We start from the raw sequence: 22,811 nt of genomic DNA on the forward strand, positions 1-22,811 counted from the left end.
GACTAAAACAACAAAAACTTACAAAAATTCCTTGGCTAGCTTGTGGGGATCACCCTACACCTTAGCTTGCAATTTAATTTAAACAGTGCTATCCAATAATGATGTTTAGAACAATTATAAGATAATCATCAATTTTGAAACTCTCGAAAATTTGCAATAGTTATTTTTCAAATGTGCATTGAATAAACTTGTTCCTATTTAATAGCGCGTAGATTACATAGAACATTATTTAAATCACACTTATGACATTAGACAAGTCTAATGAAACGAGCTTGAATGAGAAGACATTGATTATAGGGGGAATCGATCCCTGACCTCCCTAATGGGATAGTCCCTTATCTTGCAAAATTTCTTAGTGAAATATTTATATGGGATGAGAAAATGTTTTTATTTTCCTTTCTGAATGCTTTAATTTTTTCACGTGATATATCACGAGAAAGTGGGTTGATTGTCACTCAACTTATTTATCGTACTAAGGTATACTATTTATTTTGTATACCGTAATGAAAAGTCATTCAACTTTGTTTTGTATCAATAAAATCACTCAACTTTGAGTTTCTTTTTATAAAATCACTCAATTAAATTTATTATAAGAAAATTATTTAACATAATATATAAAACTTTTTTTGCTGGAGTTTGAGTTTGAGCTTTCCTCTTTTCTCTCTTCCATAAATAAAAACTTTACTCAAATATCTTCTTTTTTTTATTATTTTTGGTAAATAGACAGAGATTTTATACATACTAAACAGTTACTACTTACTATTTGGTAGATAGAGAGAGATTTTATACATACTTACTATATTCACTTGCATAATGTTAATGATTTCGAACTTAATTAAACTATTACAAATCAAAGAGGAGATTATGTTTAGACTATAATTTCCTTCTTTAGCTGCTGCCTGCTAGTAGACTTGAGAGAAACCTTGTTGGAGGATTCTTCATGAAGACGTTTTATTGTTAATTACGGTTATTTCCTTTTTGAAAAGGGAGTGATTTTTTTTTGTAATTATTGCAGAAAAAATAGTAGAAGAAAAACATACAAAGGATTGAGATTTGAGGAAAAAGAATTAATTTATTTTATCATGTCAAACTATTTTTTTAATGATAAATTTGATTGAGTGATTTTATAAAAGCAAAACTCAAAGTTGAGTGATTTTTTTGATACAAAACAAAGTTGAACGACTTTACAAGAGGATTCCTCAAAGTTAAATGACCTTTTGAGATATTTACTCTATTCATTGTAGCCATATATCATTAGTTAAAAATTTTACACTAATTAAGCATCAAGTAATTATTTATCTGCACTCGATATTTTTATCAAGTCATATTAATCTAATATGGTTAAACGATAAACTAAGGTGAATATATGTATATGAATTAACTCTTTTTGGTTTCCCACCCGGTGTCCGGAGTCCACATTGGAGCTCCGATTAAATTCGGATCACGCTCTGCAGGGCCCGTTCGGGGGTGGCACTCCAACATGATTTTCTCCATACTCAGGGCTCGAACCTGAGACCCTCTGGAGTATATGAATGAACTCTTATTTGGCAATAACAATGCACGTGAATATACATATTTATTTGATGATAAATGTCGGGTTAATAAAATTAAAATTTCCAAGTGAACCGGGGAATACAATGAGTTTATGGAAAGGCCTTAAATTAACCGGCCCAAACCAGCATTTTATTAGGTTTAGATGGGCTACGAAGCCACTAGCCCATGTAACATTCGGCCCAATACAATTTCTTCCATAAAAGTGGGAATCGTTATACAAATAATTGGTCGAATTCACAGTTTACTTTTGGGAAAATTGTATGAAATAGCAAACTATTAATTCAAATTAAATGCGATAGCCATAGTTTGTTTTATTTGTAATTCGCAGCAACATCCCATTTTTTTGCCATCTGGTTCGGTATACAATTAGCCATTTTCGGTATACAATTACCCATTCGGTATACAAATTTATAAAATGCATTTGTATTTGTATAAAGCGAGAAAAAAATGTATATACAAATACAAACATATATATTTTCGTCTTATACACTTATAATTATACAAATACAGATCTTCTCCTGCCCAATTCTCTTTTGTCTTTCTCTCTTTCTCGCTTTATACAAACACATATTATACAAATTACAATGTATAATTTGTGTTGTATAAAGCGAGAGATAGAGAGATTTGCATATAGATTTCACTTATACAAAAAACACATACACATACACATACAAATTACAACTATATGTACATATACAATGGACAAGCCTAACAAAAAACAGGTATGCATATACAAATAACATATAATATGCAAACGCAATTATCATAATTAAAGACGAACATGACTGTATACATATATACATATAGAAAAAACTGAAACGTTTTATATACAAATTATCCAATTTCATTTATACAAAATTGAACAATTTGTATATAAATTGAATGTATCTAGCGAATTATACAAATCAAAAGTTCCATAGCAAACATAAAATTTGTTATGGAGCGCAATTATGCAAACTATAGTTATAACATACAAATATAATTTTTATGTTTGCTATATGTGAAAGTTGCTCTTTACTTTTCCTAGTCAGTAAACATAGGTTATACATTGTGATTATAAATGATCATACATATCTTCTACATAATGTGTATGAATATTACATATATGTTGACTATTTTCAGTTTAAGTAGTTAGGTGGACGGTTACTTAGGTTATTTTTTTTGGAAAAAAATAATAGTTATTTCTGTTGACATACAAAACCTTTTGACCCAAATATTTTTATTTTTCTCAAAGCCGCCTAGAGTTCTAATATATTATCAGTTTGATATTTGATTATAGTGGCGAATTATCGATTCACATGATATTTGCTTAAAAATGCTTAATTTTTTAAGAAGGAAAAAGACCTATTAATGTAGCTTATGATATGAACTTAGCGATTTAAATAGAGAAAATTTCGTAAATAACGCTATTGTCTAACCAGGTATATGGTGTACGTGACTTTAATCTCTTGTTGAAGTTCTAGATAGAAGCACTTTCCGTTTTATTCTAATTAAAACAAGTCTTTAATTATTTCTTATTAATACAAGAAAAAAAAGAAACTCATATTTGAATAGAAACTTTAATATTGAATTTTAGCATATATTAATTCAAAACTTTTCAATAAATTAATCAATAAAATTTATTATAATATCCTAAAATTACAATTGAAGTTTTGTTTTGAAAATTAATCAATAAAAAATCAATTTTCACAAGTCAAACTAGCTTCGTTATAATATCCTAAAATTACAATTGTGAAATTTAAAACTATATAAAAATTATCATTTTTCATCTAAATAAACGATTAAGTGGCTATTTTTAAATTATACCGATTCTAGAAAACTTTTATTTATCGAAATTGAAGTGTTGAGTAAACACCAACCTCAAGATATAAAATGTGATCCACTTCAAACGGCAAACCACAATTGAAATATTCAAAATTCATAATTTACTATAAAAAAGAAAGTAAAAAGTCGACGAATAAATTAAAAATCGATGATCAAAATTGAGGGACTCCCTTTTTTTAGTGAGCCTTTGTCCTTGTTTCTAGCACTTGCCTATTCTCAACCTCCCAATTCCTATCTACCACATCTATAAATTCCCAATATTAACATTCCTCTCAAATCATTAAAACAATTTAATTAAAAGAGTTCAATAATCTTCTTGAAAAGACTTAATCTCTCTTTCTTCCTAAAAATCAAAGGGAGGAGGAGAGCAAATTAGTCCAACTTATTGTGCTATTGTTCAACTGGTAAAGTTGTTGTATTGTGATCAGGAGGTTATAGATTCGAGAGAAATGACAAGGGAAACTAGAAATGTACGTTCTTGGATGGAGGTTGCTCCTCATACCCTAATGATCAATAAACGACGAATGTCTTCAAATACACCAGGATTGGAAACCATTAGAGAAGAAATCAATGAAGGGTGTGACGATGAAACACAACATCAAATTTTCTCCCTTCAATTGCAACGTCGAAATTAATCATGAGATATTATTTGATATTATAGTTTAAATGTACTTGATTAGATCTTTTAATTGAGAGGTCGATGAAATTTTAGCCCTCCACTACAAATTCAGGAAGTGTACCATTATTATTTGAAGAATATTAACAACATTTTATTTTGTCATTCTGTTTTATTCTTGAAGTTTTTGATAATGTCATAAAGATATCGTATTATAACTAACTGGGAAAAAGTCTGAAATATATTCGAATTTTGATCGAAATTGTTGTAACAATACCGAACTTTGGGAAGGACCTGTTACCCCTTGCACTAAAGGTATATATGTGCCCATGTGGACATCATAAATATTGCATCATTATAAATAGTAATGTGTCCACGTGGGCACATATATACCTTTAAAATACACTATTAAATAGTACATGGGGTAAAAAGTCCTCCATAAAGTTTGGTATCGTAACAACAATTTCTACCAAAGTTGAAGTATATTTCAAACCATTTTCCCTAACTAATTAGTTACATAATCAAGTCATTTCGAAAATATTATATATCTACAAAATATTTGACTATGAATCTGAGTTATAATTGTAAACTTATCTATGAAAGTGAGTCATTATTGTTCTCACTTTAAGATTGATTAAAGTTCAGAATCAACCTTTCACATAAGGCAATTTTTGCATCGCTTTATCACAAAAGGAAAATGACATTGCTCCTCTGGCTCTAAGTGATCGTTTGGTTTGAATACATGTCATGTTGGGATAAGTAATATTGAAATAAGTTATGTTGCGATTAGTTTTTATTACTTGCTTGGTTTGTCATATTCAAACTTATATTTATTGGATAATTTTTAAGAATACGTTGTTTGTTTACAAAAATAGCCTCCACCTTATTTAGTTTTTTTTTCTTTTACATTTTCTTTGCAAGCTTTAGTTATTCATTTTTAAAAATAAATTTTTCATTTTATTTAGCTTAAATATTTGTTTGTGCATGTTTTATTTAAAAATATACTTGAGACTGGTTTAGAGTCGCCATTTAATTTTTGAAGAAAAATCAAGAAAACTATTTTTTCAATAGATTAAAACAGGGAATCAATTGAAAATATAAGGGGGTTCGAGGGTTCATATTAGTGTTCTAGGAAGGGTTTTAAAGCACCTAGAACACCCGCTAATGCGGTTATCCGACGATTAATTATTTGGCTAAATTGTTTCAAACTTAGTTTGAATTGCAAAATTGAACTATTTTATTAGTTAGGACCATTTCAAGGTATGTTTTGTTAAGAGATGATCGATTTTGTTAAATTGTTAAATTAAAATGAACGTCTCTCGGGGATTTGAATTGTTGACCTTAAGATCAATGACAAATATTAGCAAGTAAGGAGGCATAATAAAACAAAGAGAGAGAAAGAGAGAGAGATTTGGGCCCAAATCTGATTTCTGTCCGCCTGAGCCAGTATTTGGGCCCATTTTCATTTTTGGGCCTTCGGCCCATTTGAGTCACCTGCACCTGTCCTATACTAACTTAAAAGAAATATTTTTCTTTGGGCCTTAGGCCCAATTTTTCACATGTCCTAAACTCTAACAAAGTAATAAACATAATGACTAAATAGGCTTAGGCCCAATAATAACAAAATACAATCCTTTTCATATAAAGAGTGGGCCTTTGACCCAATCTTTTCAATTCTCTTCCACTTCCGCATTCTTCCAACTTCAAGACCTGTTCGTCGATTTTTTATAGCCGGTTGACTCGATAAAGAAATTTGAGCCTTTATGGCTCTCGCGAAATGCGGAGAAGTAAAATGGAGTCCATGGTGAACTCGGATAGATTTCACATGCAAAATGAAATAACGGAAGGGAGTTAGTGTACAATTCAATCAACATAGATGCAGGAAGGATAAATTAATTCACTGGAAAAAGCACACTAACTCGAGAATGTATAAATTGACACATAATCTCATTTGAGAGAAACATGCAGTGGCACATGGACAACAATAGTTTTAAAAGAAAAATAAAGAGAACACAATTGGCACTTAAATAAATATGCTGACTCAACACACCTACAAGATGACAAAGAGGGAGAAACAAAGATAAACCTTGTTCATTACAGTACACTTTAGTGATTAGAGGAATATAGGAACAATATACATATTTGTCCAAAACATAAGAACTAACAAAGCATAAATTGTAATATCTCCAGCATGGAATAGCATAGCAGAGAAAAGTGATAACTAAAGAGGTTATAAACAACAAATAAAAATAAGAATTGGTCAACATATACCATATGCTTCCAAGATTTCCTAAGGGGGCTAGTTAGAACTAAACGTAGCCAAGTCTTAACAGGGGAATACATAATAGCAAAATATATAGCAAATATAAACACAAATAGGCAAAAAGAAGAAAATAATATCCTTAGAGGATGGGTCTATCAAACAGTAACACCAAAACATGGCAAATAGTAAAGCTAAACAATCATATTTTGGTTGAAATATACCATTAAACTGAAAACTAGACTTTCAGGACAAACAAATAGCCATGAATACCAACATGCTGGTTTGAGATGCCAAAACCAAACAAATATAACAAGAAGGGGAGGGCTGCCGCGACTTAATCTCAAACAGTACGTAATATAACATCCAATTTCCATTTTAGACAGTTTGAGAAATCATCTTTCATTTGAAGAAGAAATAGCTCATACCATCAACGTTAGCAAAATGAGTGCCCATTTTGACGTCTTAAGACATTGAAAACAAAGAAATATAGGTTTGAATAGAAGAATCCGACTACACTGAAATAGCTTAAAGAAATACACATTATATCAAACCATCCAGAACTCAACAACAAACAGTAGCAAAACAAAACAAAAGCACAGCTATACACATCACGCTGGAACGGAAAAGATGAGGAAAGTATTAAAAAGAGAAAGTGTTACCTTCTTCCGGGCAGCGACTGAGATACAAATGAGCAAGGAGCCGATCTTCCTACCACGAGAACTCGAAACGAACAATGGGCAAGAGATTTGAGCAGGGAACTGAACCCAAACGCCCAAGAAAAAACTAATGTATCCTCTATCTCTGAAATGTACCTTAGTTTGTAGTTAAAATACTAATGATCCAGCCCCTGTATTCTTTTTTTGCTAAAAAAAAATAAAATCCAACTCTTCTCTAATATTTTCTCTAAAACTCCAAATTCTCAATCAGAAAAAAAAATTCCCCTTTCTTGACTCTAATTTTTTTTCCAACTAAAATCCCTTCAAAAAATCCCCCCCTGTTCTCTGCCCAAAATTTTCAATTCCAAAAAAAATCCCCCTTTTCCCACAGTGAACATAACAAATATATAGCAAGGAAGTAGGGTTCGGAAATGGGGGAGGAAGGTACGAAAATTTTGGGTTCAAGACCCATTCCCCAAATTCAAAATTTGAAATCTTTTCCATTAAAGGGGAGACACCCTTTTTCTGAAGATTTCACCCCATTCCGGAAGAGGAATGGGGGCAGACGCGTGCTTGCTCACTGCTGAAAACGTACAATTTGAGAGGGACGGGAGGAAGACGACACAACAGTTGGATTGGAATCGCTGGTACGCGCGATTGGACTGGAATCGCCGGAACTGACGCCGTGAGGAGACGTTGTATTGTTGCTGTTTTGAGCTGCTGTTGAAGATGTTTCTGGGTCTTCTTTTTACTGATTAGAAAGGATTTGGGCCGGGTCGGGATTGGGCCTGGTTTGGGTCTGCTGAGAGTTGGAAAACAAAGAGGGAGTGAGAGGATGGGCTGGGAAATTTGTTTGGTGTATTGTTATATGTTATTGTATTGTAATGGGTCTTTTAGTGTGGAATAGTGGAAGTGGGCTGGCAATTTGCTGGAATTAAGGCCCAAAAATGGCCTGAAAGAGTTGAAATAATTGTTAAGGGAGGAATCGAATTTGTAATTTAGGACTTGGCCAAATGAGTTGCAAAATTAGCCAATTTAAATTACAAATATGGCCAAACTTAGTTAATTGGGACAAGTTCGGCTAGTAATTAAAATAAGATGAATTAATATAATTAATTTATGAGCTTATCAATCTTAACGAAATAAAATAATCGACTTAATTATAAACTAATTATTTCAAAAATATAAACCATTATATAACTAAACTAATTAACCAAATATTTAAGTAAAACTAAAATCTTTTTAGAGACAATTTTCGAATATTCATAAAATGTACTAATTACATACATAATTATATGAAACATATGTATATTATTTGATAAAAATGACAAACTATTTAAGATAACTCGCAAACTTTTTTTTTTTTTTTTTTTAAAATTAATTCTTCTAAATCGTTTTAAACTAGAGAAGCTCGAAAATTAACTTCTATCGTGAAGGGTCAAAATTAGGTGTCAACAATGCATTTTCATGATTGTGCCTTGTGTTTTAAAAATAAAACTTTCATCTTATTTAACTTAAAAATAAAACCTCCATCTTATTTAGTTTAAATATTTTTGTGTGTGCATTTCCATAATTGTGCCGTGTGTTTTCAAAATTAAACTTCCATCTTATTTAACTTAAAAATAAAATTTCCATCTTATTTAGATTAAAAATGGTTAAATGCATAAATACCGCCCAACTTATGCCCGAAATCTCAGAGACACACTTATACTATACTAAAGTCCTATTACCCTACCCCCCACCCCCCGAACTTATTTTATAAATAATTTTCTACCCCTTTACGGCCTACGTGGCACTATCTTCTGGGCCCAGCGCGTGGTGACAATTTTTTTAAGCTATCTGGTTGATAGTTCCATGTAGGCTGAAAAGGGGTAGAAAATTATTTATAAAATAAGTTCGGGGGGTGGGGGGTAGGGTAATAGGACTTTAGTATAGTATAAGTGTGTCTCTGGGATTTCGGGCATAGATTGGGGGGTACTTATGCATTTTCCCGATTAAAAATAAAACTTTCATCTTATTTAGTTTAAAAATAAAACTTCCATCTTATTTAGCTTAAAAATAAAACTTCCATTTTAAGCTTTTTAAAGTAAGAGAAATTTTATTATTAAAGTTATCTACATTTTAATTGATATATAAAATATAATTTTTAAGTGAGTTATAAACTATTTAATTAAAAATATATGTAATTTAGCAGTGAAGTGAACATTTTAAGAGAAATCAAAATATAAATAAGCATAAGAATTAGGCAAATAAATTTAACTTATAATATATTCATAAATAAAAATTGTATTTATAAAATGTTTTTTTTAACAGAAAAATATATTATCATAAAAATAACGAATAATTAAGGTTGTGATGTTATTAAAAATTATGTTATTATACATGAATATAAAAAGGGTAAATTTTAGGAATCACATAGTTTTAATATGAAATTACAATCTATCTCTCTTTAGTTTGTAATTACATTAATCCCTTAAAAAGTAACACAAATCGGATACATAATATGTAGCTCGGATACATTAAAGAGTATCTCGGATACATTATATCATAAACCGAATACATTAAAAATTAGCTCGGATACATAATATGTAGCTCATATACATTATAAAATAAACCGGATACATAATATGTAGCTCGGATACATTAAAAAATAGCTCAGATACATTAAAAACTAGCTCGGATACATTATAAAATAAAGGGGAAAATAAGCAAATACCCCATAAAAGCAAAATAATTACAAACATATACCAATATAAATAAGCATAAGAATTAGGCAAATAAATTTAACTTATAATATATTCATAAATAAAAATTGTATTTATAAAATGTTTTTTTTAACAGAAAAATATATTATCATAAAAATAACGAATAATTAAGGTTGTGATGTTATTAAAAATTATGTTATTATACATGAATATAAAAAGGGTAAATTTTAGGAATCACATAGTTTTAATATGAAATTACAATCTATCTCTCTTTAGTTTGTAATTACATTAATCCCTTAAAAAGTAACACAAATCGGATACATAATATGTAGCTCGGATACATTAAATACTGGCTCAGATACATTAGTATGTAGCTCAGATACATTAAAGAAATAAGGGATTTTAGAGGTTTTTAGAAATAGAAGGGGATATTGGAAATAAGGAAACATAAGACGTGTATTTTAGTAATTTTTCCATATGGTGTATAAAAGATAGTTTAAGGGGATATTTATGTTGTTTTACATACTTTATTCTAGGATAAGTTATCTTGCGATCACTATTCCACCCCAGTAAGGAATAACTTATCCCAGGACTAATTGATAATCTTGAAATAAGTTATCTCAGGCTTTACAACCAAACAACAAATTAAAGGTCACTCAAAAATTTACGTAGAATTAACTTTTCTTATTCATTACACCAAACGACCCCCAAGTGTTTCAAAAAAAGATATTAATCTTGAATCTAATCTTCATACCCCATGTTGCACGTGGGAAAGTAGGTACATCTAACAATTATTGATGTTGTCTTCGTCTTTCTTTAATATCTCACATTTACATTTAGTGTCTCACACACTACAATATTTTAATTAACCCCACATAAAAATTAAATTTATCTCCTTTATTCTGATTTTTTTTAAAAAAAATATTACTTAAAACTCAGGATTCAATGAGAGAATGTTGCGTAAATGAGAAGGAATATAAAAATATATAATAAGATTAGAGAAATAAAAGTATATAATAAGTGTGCTTATTTCCCACATGTTCCACGTCTTTACTCGGTAATTAGGTACAACATCTCAATCAATTAAAAGAAAAAGGAGAAACGTATGGAACGGATTCAATATTTAAATTTAATGAGTTTATTTATTAAGATTTTAAATATTTTTTCGGGGTAAATCTTAAATTTGTAACTTTAATATATATATATATATATACACGTTGTGTTAAAAGTTATGAATTCAGATGAATATAATCTATTGTTGAGCTACCTCACTTCATCTCACCTTTATATATATAAGCCTTCACTCTATGCACTCTCCTCTCAAACCAAAACAACAACAACAACAAAAAGAAATACTCAAAAAATAGTAAAGATTCAAGAGTGAAGTTACATCTCTCTTCGTGAAAGAGTACTTTTGAAGAAGATTTTCGTTGAATAGACGGTTTATTGAAAATAATCTATTTATTTTTCAAGGTAGGGGTTAGGTTCGCATACACACTATCATCTTCAGACCACATTTGTGGGATTATACTGCATGTTGTAATATCTAATGGCCAATTTAAATGAGAATAACAAAAAATGTTGGATGGAGATTGCTGTTCCTGCTGTTCTAATTGCACCTAATAGGATTTCAATTTCTCCTCAGCTAGAGACAATATTTGAAGAAAAAGATTTTGAGGATTCTAATTTTTATGAAATCATTTCTAGGATAGGGGAATGTGTTTTATTCCCTAAAGTGTTGAGATCAGTGAAGTTGAAATGATTTTAGAATTGTTATTTTCTGATGGAACTTATTGTTCATCCCTTTTCATGAGAAATTTAGTCTCAATAAATTTTCTCGTTTAATCGTAATTGTGCTAGTGTTATTTGTATTCAGAGTTGCTAAAATCTTTAACGACATTTATATAGAGTGTTAGTCATAAATATATATATTATATAATTATTGCTAAATGTAATATAACGATAATTATATTATTATCGTTAAATAATTTAAAAGCCTTTATTTATTATAATCACAGTTCCCATCTTCCAACTAGACGATTAAAATTAAATAAAGATGATCAAGCGTTCAACTTTTATGATTATTAAATATACTTAGCTAAATATTTGTTGTGTAAAAGATTCTCCACTAAAAAAAAAGATTTATGTATGTATAAGAAGAAAAAGGATGCATGTGTAAAGAGATTTGGTTACAATTAACTCATGTCTTATATATTAACAATTTAACACTATATGATATAGCAAAGTATTCGTCAAAGTTAGTTGCTTTATGATGAATTGGGAGCATGCTAAAAGTTGTAAGATCCTTCACTTGTAAGAACCATGAGCTTCAATTAGTTGCATAGAATTAAATATGAAGTTTAAAAATGATAGTTTTAAATTGAAAATTAGGGGTGTCAATGGAACGGTTCAATCGGTTATTTTTAAAAAATTATATCATCTATCTTTTTTTGGATATTTTATAATGTATAATCAAAATTAAATTCTTTAAAACATCCCAATCATATCGATTTCTCTTCGGTATCTGTACGGTTCATTTAATTATTGATTTTTTTACTTTTAAAGTATCACCTTAAAATATACTATTATTAAAATATTGATTTCGCAAGTATGTTATTAAAGAAACACTTCAAATTCTTCACCAAAAAGTCAAGAAGGTAAAACAATATTGTTGCCGTATTGTTTGATCTTAAACATTTAATAGGAGTGTTTACATAAGTTTTGTCGTATTATTATGTGGAGTATCTACTATTTTATCTTTTAATTCTACACCTAATTAATCAAAGGCTAATTAAAGAGCAAAAACACAAAGTCATTCAGTCACCAGAGGCCTAGGACCTAGGTACTCCATCTGTTCCAATTTATGTGACACATTTCACTTTTTGGGAGTCAAACAGTTTAAGTTTGATGGAGAATTTGCTCATGAAATTTTCAAAATTTTTAAAATGAAATTTATATATTTGTAAACTACACAAAAAGTAATATAAGTCTCAATAATTGATAATACAAAATATTTAAAAAATATAAGAAAAATTTACGGTCAATAATTCAATTCGGAATTGTTTTGAATTATTTTATAAATTAAAAAGATCATCATGTTTGCAATAAATTTTTGTAAGCGCTGAAAATTAATTGAGCAACATTGAAGACGACAAGATTTTAAAGCGCGTGCTTAATTCCCACATGTTTCATGTCTTTACCCCGAAATTGAGCAACATTGAACACGACAAGATTCACAAGCGATGTTTCCACTGTCTTTCTACCGACACTTCACCTCCCTCATAACTCTTTAAATATTAGCCCCTTTCTTTCTCTCTTCTCTCAAACCCAACAAGAAAATACAGTCAAAATAAAACAGGGGAGAGTAGTACTGAACACTCTCTTTATCGTATTTCGTGTAATTCCACGAGTAGAGTCTTGAAAAAAAGTGGTGCGTACACAATCATACCCGACTTAATGGCCATTAAAAGGGAACAAAAATGTTGGATGGAAGTTGCTGTTCCAGCAGTAGTAAAGGCACCAAATAAGATTTCAGTTTCTCCCAAACTGGACACTATATTTGAAGAAGAAGAAGATGAAGATTTTGAGGACTCTTGATTCAATATGACCTAATTTTTTCTTTTCTAGGTAGGGGGGATTCTGTTTTCTTCCCTAAAGATTTTGGTTTAATTAATTAAATAGATGTGATATTGTATTTCATCATTTGAGGATTGTTAAGAATTAAGATATCTCTACATCTGTTTTTTTGTTGTTTTTCCCCAAATTACCAATCGAGTTTGGCGATTAGTTTCATATCTCTAATTTTGTAAGCTTAGGGTGAGCTAACTTTGAAGCCCTCAAAGGTTGTGATATGTGATAAGTTTGTTTAGGATAGTTAATTTAATTGAAATTGGTGTAATTACTAACAAGATCGTAGTGAGGATTGAGAATACCAATAGAACACTCTTTAGTCAAATCTTACCGTAGGCGTAAACTGATAACATGAAAAAAAGTAAGGGCGGACGTTGTTCTCAGGTATCTAATTGAACATCCTTCGTGGTTAAATCTTACTTTATATTGGTATATATAATATTTTGTACAGTATTAGAATCAATAGTTATCGGTAGCGTAGTGCAAGAGTATGTATGAAACTACATGGTGCCCCTGTGAACTGCAGCAGCAATAGGCCAGTAGCTCAGTGGAAATTGGGCTCAGAAGTATCTAAGGCATGCACAATTGAATCGCTACAGAGTTTTCATGAAACTTATGGCAATGTCATTGAAAAAAATTTGATAAGTTATCTAATAAAAGAGTGTTTCCACGACTTGAAACATGTGACCTCTTAATCGCATAACAACAATTTTACCATAGTACTTCCATTTTTGTTTGAACAGAACAAAAGTTATAAACAAAGAGGCAAGGAGATATATGGATATTAGCCTTGTTCATAATTAATTCCATTATTTGGATGCTCAAAACAAGCATAGTGAAAATTACAGAAACGCACAAAAAAAGGAAACCAATAAAAAAAGTAGTAGTGACATTGTTTAGCAACTCTAAAACAAATGCCAAACAGCCAAGACAACTCTAATAACATAAAAAAGCATAATTTAAAGAGACTTTTCTTGTCAAATACTTATATACAATTTTCAATTCTTGATGATAATTATTAGGCATTGCTCCTGAATGAACCAAGTGCTTTCACAGCTCCAGCCCTCAAAATAAACTGATGATAAAATGCAGCAATTGCAGCACCAATAAATGGTCCAACCCAAAATATCCACTGTTACAATTTAACAACCAAAATTCAATTAGTCAACCAAAATATACTATTTCAAAAATTAACAAAAGAAACTCATCAAATTTACAAAAGAAACTCATCAAATTTACTTACTTGGTCATTCCAAGCCTTGTGATCTCCATAAATAACAGCAGCCCCAAAACTCCTAGCAGGATTAATACCAGTTCCAGTAACAGGAATTGTAGCCAAGTGAACCATAAACACCGCAAATCCAATTGGAAGTGGCGCCAATATCTTCAATTATCATAATTGAAGATTTAATTTAACGGATCATCATTAAACTTTACATGACAAAATTATACTTACAGGAACGTGTGAGTCTCTGGCATTCCTCTTAGGATCAGTAGCAGCAAAAACAGTGTAAACAAGAATGAAAGTTCCAATAATCTCCGCACCCAAACCGGTACCAGTACTATATCCATCATTCAACTTATTAGCACCACCACCATACTGAACATAATAAGCTTTTTGAAAAGATTTAACCAATCCACAACCACAAATGGCTCCTAAACACTGAGCTACAATGTACATTATGGCCCGAACCAACGATACTTTTCGGGCCAAGAAAAGGCCGAATGTAACAGCAGGGTTAATGTGTCCACCAGAAATACCAGCAGTACAATAAACAAGTACAAAAATCATACCCCCAAATGCCCAAGCAATTCCAAGAATACCAACACCACCACATTGATCAGTGGAATTCTGACTGTTGTATCCAATAACAGTGAGGACAGTTATGTAGAGAAATAAAAGAGTAGCTATGAATTCAGCAATTATGGCTCTGTAAAATGAACATTTTCCTAACTCTTCAGGTTAAATTAAGGGTGCTGGCGGCAATTCCAAGAATACCAACACCACCACATTGGTGCATATTCAGTACCAACTTCAATGTCTTTGCCCATTTTTGGCTCTCTGTTTTTTTAGGCTAAGTAAGAGTGATGTTGAAAAGTGTTTGATATTTGATTGATAATTGTTGGCGGTATTTATGGAGTTGGGAATTTAATTAGAGGACTTATTTGAGAAAAACCTTGAGACATGACATTTTATATAGATAAAATATTCCTCATTGGCAAAAATTAATTAAATTATTCTTCTTACCCACTCCATCACCACCTCCCCGAAACCTCCTCCTGCCCCCCTCCCCCATCACGGTTAGAGGAAGTGATGGAGTGGGGTAAGAAAAATATTTTTTATATTTTATTTTATAAAAAAATATTATTATTTAGGATAATAATTCATTAATATTTAATTTTTAACCATACTAATAATCTATTTAATTTTTGTCAACGTGTAATGTTTTGTTCATGTGAAGTGTGATGTGATATTTTTTGTGATAAAAGAGAGAGTGTAGTACACACACCATGATGAAAGTGTTAGAGATGTGTGTTTCTCAAACTAATAAGTGATAGTTTTTAGGGAATAAGTGATAGTTTTTAGGGGTTAATATCTCAGAGGATCACTCAACTATCCAGTCATTCCTCAGAAAGTCACTCACATGGTGACTTTTTAGTGAAAATTAAAAGTTGAGTGACTTTTGAGGCAAAAGTGGATAGTTGAGTGACCATCTGAGGTATTAACCCTAGTTTTTAGGTATGAAACTAAAAAAAGGAATAGATTATGTGTGTTTTTGACACTTATCTTATTTTAGTTTTTTTTGTATTTTATAGTGTTGGTGTGACATTTTAATATTAATAAAAATATATTATATGTCACATTATATATCATGTTATGTCTATTGATGGACATTACATTTTGTGCCTCTTTACTCTCATCAATTGTGAAAGAAAGTGGTTCATTAGTTTTTAGTAACTTATGTAACCATCAACTCTTCATTTCATCCATTATTCTATCTTTATGTCTTGTAACTTATATAACATTTGAACCATTCATTTGGCAAATTTACTACCCACTATCTTCCTATTCATTGCAAGGAAGAATTCATCAACTATAAATAGTGTGGTCTTCCTTTGTGTTGAGAGATAAGAAAAAACAAGATAAGTACAAGAAAATATAGAGTGAAAAAGATGAGTAGTATTTTATTGTGTTTATATTGAGATTAGTATTGTAGTGAAAGAGAGAGTTGAGACAAAGAATGATATTCTAAGTCTTCAACTATATTCACTATATACAAAAGAGAATATTTATATGTTGAAGGAAGGTGTTCTTTTGTGGAGCTTTGGACTCTTCAACTAATCCGGAGTTGTTTGAGTTGTACAATGTTGATGGACTTTTGTATCCTGGAGGGGACAAGTCAAGAGTGATACTGTTGGATCAGTATAGATTATGCCGCAGTGGGCTTGAATCTCCTTAAAGAGCGAGATATATGTGCCTCAGCCTAAAGATTTGCTTATTCATTTTTGTCATTTTATTTTCAACTATAATTTATTATATTTGTGGTATATTACACTAACAATTTTAAGGAGATTCATGTTTTTGTTACAGTTTGAAAAAAGTGTGGATATCAAGATAGGGATCTCAACATAATTCCGCTCAACGTCGTTCTTTTCAAGAGATGGAAGATTTCTATTTCTTAAATTCAAGTGGAGAAAAGGTAAAGAAAAAAAACGTTTTACCTAATATTTAATGAAAAATGTGATACTACTTTTCATGGAAAAAATGATATTGAAAATTTTAAAATAGTGGGGGATCATGAAATGAGGAAAAATGTCATTGTGAAAAAATATGATTTTTGCATCTTTGAGAAAATCACCTGTTGTTGTTTGGCAATAATGAGATGATTTTTAGCTCTAACATGAGAGTTATAAATAGGTTATGAAAAACATCTTGAGTAGCCATTTAACATAAAATATTTTAGGGGAGAAAATTTTCATTCTTGAAATGAAAAATACCATAAAACATGTGATGAAATTTTTCTTGTCAAGTCACATAATATTGAAAAGTTTGTGAAATACAATTTTGTTGGTTGTGTGAGTCTTGCAACTCCTTTTGATTCAATTGTGTGAGAAAGTTGTGACAAATAAAAAAAGGGAGTTTGCTAGCCTAATAAAAATATGAGCTATGTGACTAAAATCTTGACTTGATGTTGTGTTTGCATAAAAGTACTTTGAAGGTACAAGCAAACTAGATGAGAAAAATTTGGTGTTTTTTGGTGGGATGAGAAAAGCAAATTATTTTTTTGCTAACTCTATTATGAAGGTTGAAGTAAAAAATAAAAAATAAACTTCAACTAGTGAAAAAGTGAATTGAAACACTTTATTTTTGAGAAAATAATTTTTTTAATTTTGATTAATTGTGATAGCATCAATATAATGGTTGACTACAAAATCGTTGTTATAACGGTAAATTCAGACTCATAAGAAGAAAACACAATATTGTGAGATCGTATTGATCATTGGTATACCATCAATATTAATTGTGTAAAAATTATTTGTGATAATCTTGCAGATTCATGAACTAAGGCATTTGCAAGAAAAAGGGTTTGAAGCACATTGAGGGGGATGAAATTGAAGCTCATAAATTTCTGAGTCATATACGAGGAAACCCAACTTGGGGAGACTAGAGATCCTATAACAAGGTTCAATGGGAAGAACGAATCATATGATGACTTGTTGTTATATGCACTATTCTTAATTTTATTCAATCCCTATGATGTAAGTGCATTTTATCCTATAATGATATGTGGAGGTTGAGTCTTGAACTCTTAATGAAAGTTTGTATCTCGTATGAGTGGGGTGTCAAATTATAGGAGCACCGTTGATAGATTTCACCTATGTGAGAGTGATAGTAGGTCGCTTTCTATGAGAATGGGCTTGTTCTCAAAAAGACTCATGAAACCGTGATAGCACAAGGCCGTAATGTGCTGGCTATTAAAGCTTATGTCAACACCTTGACTATTGTGTGTAAGCAATGATACTTTATTTCCCTTAAGCAGTCATAGTTCAAGTCTGAGACCACTACTGACTCTGGAGTAAAGGTTATTGTTTTACTAAGTGAATGTTCAATGTTGAGCACACCTTTATTATGCATAATAGTCTACCTTCAACTGAGTTGTGAAGAACTCTCCTATCTTAATATTAAAATGAGTGGGGGATTGTTGGTGTGACATTTTAATATTAATAAAAATATATTATATGTCACATTATATATCATGTAATGTCTATTGATGGACATTACATTTGTGCCTCTTTACTCTCATCAATTGTGAAAGAAAGTGGTCATTAATTTTTAGTAACTTATGTAATCACTAACTCTTCATTTCATCAATTATTCTATCTTTATGTCTTGTTACTTATGTAACATTTGAGCTATTCATTTGACAAATTTACTACCCACTATTTTCATATTCATTGCAAGGAAGAATTCATCAACTATAAATAGTGTGGTGTTCCTTTGTATTGAGAGATAAGGAAAAACAAGATAAGTACAAGAAAATATAGAGTGAAAAAGATGAGTAGTATTTTATTGTGTTTATATTGAGATTAGTATTGCAGTGAAAGAGAGAGTTGAGACAAAGAATGATATTCGAAGTCTTCAACTATATTCACTATATACAAAAGATAATATTTATATGTTGAAGGAATATGTTCTTTTGTGAAGCTTTGGACTCTTCAATTAATTCGGAGTTGTTTGAGTTGTACGACATTGATAGACTGTTATATCCTGAAAGGGACAAGTCAAGAGTGATACTGTTAGATCGGTGTAGATTATACTGCAGTGGGCTTGAGCCGCCTCTGATTATTAACAACAAAAAATTCTTAATAGAAAACGATTTTGTTTTTATAAATCTTACTCGGCAATACGACCGACCACCTTAGGTTGGAATGGAAAAGAAAAAATAAATCATTTGATGTTCTGTTTGGGCCATAGAGGACACCACCGTCAATTCCAACTCAGCCCATATTGTTGACTCTTTCAGCCACTCATATCTTTCCATCTCAATACTGTTCAAAAAATGGCTGTTGTAATTACTTGAAAAAAATAATGTCATTTTGAATAATATGCGGTTGATGCCTTGACATGTGTTGATCACCAAACAAATCAGTCTATTTGTAAATAAAATTTGATTAGACAATTCAAATGTTAATTAATGAGCTACTAGATTATAGTCCAACAATAGTTGTCACTTATTTACTAGATTATTTTGGGATGTCTAACAATACTTGTCCATTTTATGAAATCAAAGGATAATTTTACACTTAGTTCCTAATTTATCTTTATGATTAATTATAGTCATTTCCCTATTACATTTTTCAAGTCATCGTATTTATTATATTTAAAGGATGATCTAGTAAAAATTACCTTTATATTCATAGTTTCTTAAGGGGTGTGTTGTAACAACCTGCTCCCGTCGTAATAGAAAAGCCAATCGGGAAAATTTTTGGACAGGAAATTTTTTTCGTAGTAACTTGAAATTTTCCAACCTAATCCAGATTTGGACGAAATCGGAGTCATGTGAGTCTCGGGAAATATGGTAACAAATGGGAGATCTAATTATGATTTTGATCACATGAGTAGATAACTAAGACGTTGAGGAATCCGTACGACTTTACGGAATTGAATTCGGGTGAGTAGAACTTTCGAAACTAATCTTAGCGTGAACAGATATTTTCTGAGTGTCATGGGATGAAGGTGTGTTGTGAAATGGGGGTTTGAGACTCTAATTATGATGTTTTGTCTCCGCGTAAACTGCTGTGGCTGGAATTTTCCCGCCACTGCGGGGCCGTCATAGCGGGCCAGTCGTGACTTAAGTCGGAAATAAATCCCAATTTTTTTATTATGCTCTTTTCGACTTTGACAGCTAAGGGACGACCCCAGGCGATTTCTTGACAGTTTTCCACCGTTCTTGAGGCTAAAGGTAAGGTTTTCACCCCCCAAATCCATTTTTCGATCCGTAGAACTTAGTTCTTGGGTAATTATCGATGGGGGAGGTTTTGATATGGGGAATTATGGTGGAAGAAAACCCTAATCTGGGTATGGGGATCAAGGGTTTGACCTAGGGTTGATATTATTGATTATGATCCGGGTAATTAGGTCTTGTTTATTGATCCTCGCGTTATATTGATTGTTTGTAGACCAAGAACAAACGGAAATAATCTAGAAAGGAGAGAATCAAGTTTCTTAGGGGATTCAAACTTTGTTCGAGGTAGGTGATGGTTGTGATTTCATGTTGGTGTGATATATATTTGCAATTGCTTCATTATAATGCATGTATGTATGTGAATGTTACATTATTGATCACACTAATCGTAGATGAGGATGATTGAATAATTGTATGCCATGAATCATAACTTGATTGTATGATTATGAGAATATACATTGTGATTGTGATTATGGTTTGTTGAATGAATCGGGTGTTACGTTTCAACACACTAACTTGGATCGGGTGCCACGTTCCGATGCATATATGGGATCAGGTGTCACGTCCTGCACACTAACTTGGATCGGGTACCACGTATCGATACACTAACAGTTTGGGTATGGGTTCCATGAGAGGACCATTGACTTGGCATGATTGTATATCTTGAAAATTGTGAAATTGTATATTGTTCGTAAGTGATAATTGATATTGTATATGTTCGGTGTATGCATGCTTATTATTGTTGTGATGACTTATATATGTTTCACCTATTGGGATAGCCACGTGATCCTACCAGTACAGTGTCGTTGTGTATTGATACTGCGCTTGCTCTATCTTTGTTGAGTACAGGGCATCTTCAGGCGGCTACTGACAGACCTCGCTTAGAAGATCTGATCGAGATTAAATTCAAGGGTTAGTTAGTTCTTCCAGGCTGTCATGAGTTCTCGTTATGTTTAGTTCATTCCATTCATACTTAGACTAGTACTTTAGATATTCTTATGTTTAGTTTGGGGTTGCACCCATTTTTTAGACTTGTCATTAGTAGATGTTTTGGTACATTGACTTTCAGGTTCTAGGCTTTATTTCTGCAATTGTTTTTATTAGACTTTCGGAGTTTATGGGAACTCCCTATTTTTCCTTTAGATATTTAAACTTGCTTTCATATTTTTAAATGTTTTAGTTTTCGTTAATTTGGTTAGTTGAGTTGTAGTAACAGTTCTCACATCGAAGGGTTAGTGTGGGTGTCAATCACGACGGTCTGGGTCGTGATAAAGTTGGTATCAGAGCCCTAGGTTCGTTGATTTCGATGTACCAAAATGAGTCTAGTAGAGTCTTGCGGAACGATACAGAGACGTATGTACTTTTCTTCGAGAGGCTATAGGACTTTTAGAAATCTCTCTGTTTTCTTTTGTCTCCTTTCGTGTTATAAATTGAGTCCAATTGGTATCTGGTGATCCGAATTGGTATCTAATCTCTTTTACTCTTTTGTTCGCAGATGGTTAACACTAGGTTCAACGGTGTCAAGCTTGCAACTCCCGTCAATGATCCCGCTGAGGAGTCTGCAGCAAGAGGCCGCGGTCGAGGCAAGGGTAGAGAAAGAGAAAAGGGTAGAGGCCGAGGAAGGGTAGCAAGAACTAAGGATGGAATTCCGGTTGAGAATGCCCCCTCATGCGCATCATGAAAAGATAGAGGAGAATGTAGAGATTGAGGATGAGAAGAGTGTTGGACAAGAGTAAGAGCTGTAGGCTGAGACTACATGTATCCCTCCCTTAGATCCAATATTAGCTCAGCAGATTATGCTTTTCCTGAAAGGATTGGTTGGTCCTGGAGTGCTTCCCTCTGTTCAAGCAACTCAAGCTCCCGTCAATCCCTCTATTGCTATCACTGTTCCCAAGGTGGGTGGAACTGTAGGTACTGATGCTTTCTTCCGTCCTTTGTTGGGTCTTGTTATGACTGGTAATGAACATGAGATGTTGACTAAGTTCTTGAAATTGAAACCACCTGTGTTCCATGGTTCTAAGAGTGAGGATGCCTATGAGTTCATCCTAGATTGATATATGTAATTTGAATTGACTCATGAAAAGTCTTGTCGAAACATTTTTAATATTTTTTTCAATTTGATATATTGTATATAGCATAATAAAGAATATTTTTTTTTATTAGGTACTAAAATAGTTTAAAGAACAAATAAAATAATTAAGCTTAGTAAAAATTAGATTGGGTTGGGTCTTAACCTATAATTCAACCCATTATCTTATCCATTTTGACCCAAACAAATTTGGGTTGTGTTGGGTTGGGTCTTGACCTGATTGTTGTCTTAACCCCATTATTGTTAGGATCGAAATAAGCAGGTGTAATGCGGAAGCTAGCAAAGCAAACTTCGAAAGACCACGAGTAAGAGGACAAACGAGAAACACACCAAAAGAGACAGATTTAACGTGGTTCGGTCAATCGACCTACGTCCACAAAGGAGATGAGCAATCCACTATAAATATGAGAGTACAAAATATAGAGAGAAACAACCTCAACATATTCACTCGGAATACAAGGAGGTACACAAAATTCTCCCCCATAACCACAACTCTCAAAACCCTA

The 22,811-nt window shown here is 31.8% G+C and overlaps 1 pseudogene; it reads right to left on the minus strand.

Moving 5' to 3' along the window:
• Positions 1–14,121: 14,121 nt before the first annotated feature.
• On the minus strand, positions 14,122–15,356 carry LOC102585373 (aquaporin PIP2-1-like; annotated as a pseudogene).
• Between the last annotated feature and the right edge of the window lie 7,455 nt (positions 15,357–22,811).

This window comes from Solanum tuberosum, unplaced genomic scaffold (genome assembly GCF_000226075.1).
Source record: "Solanum tuberosum cultivar DM 1-3 516 R44 unplaced genomic scaffold, SolTub_3.0 scf00714, whole genome shotgun sequence".
In the NCBI taxonomy this organism is placed as follows: domain Eukaryota; kingdom Viridiplantae; phylum Streptophyta; class Magnoliopsida; order Solanales; family Solanaceae; genus Solanum; species Solanum tuberosum.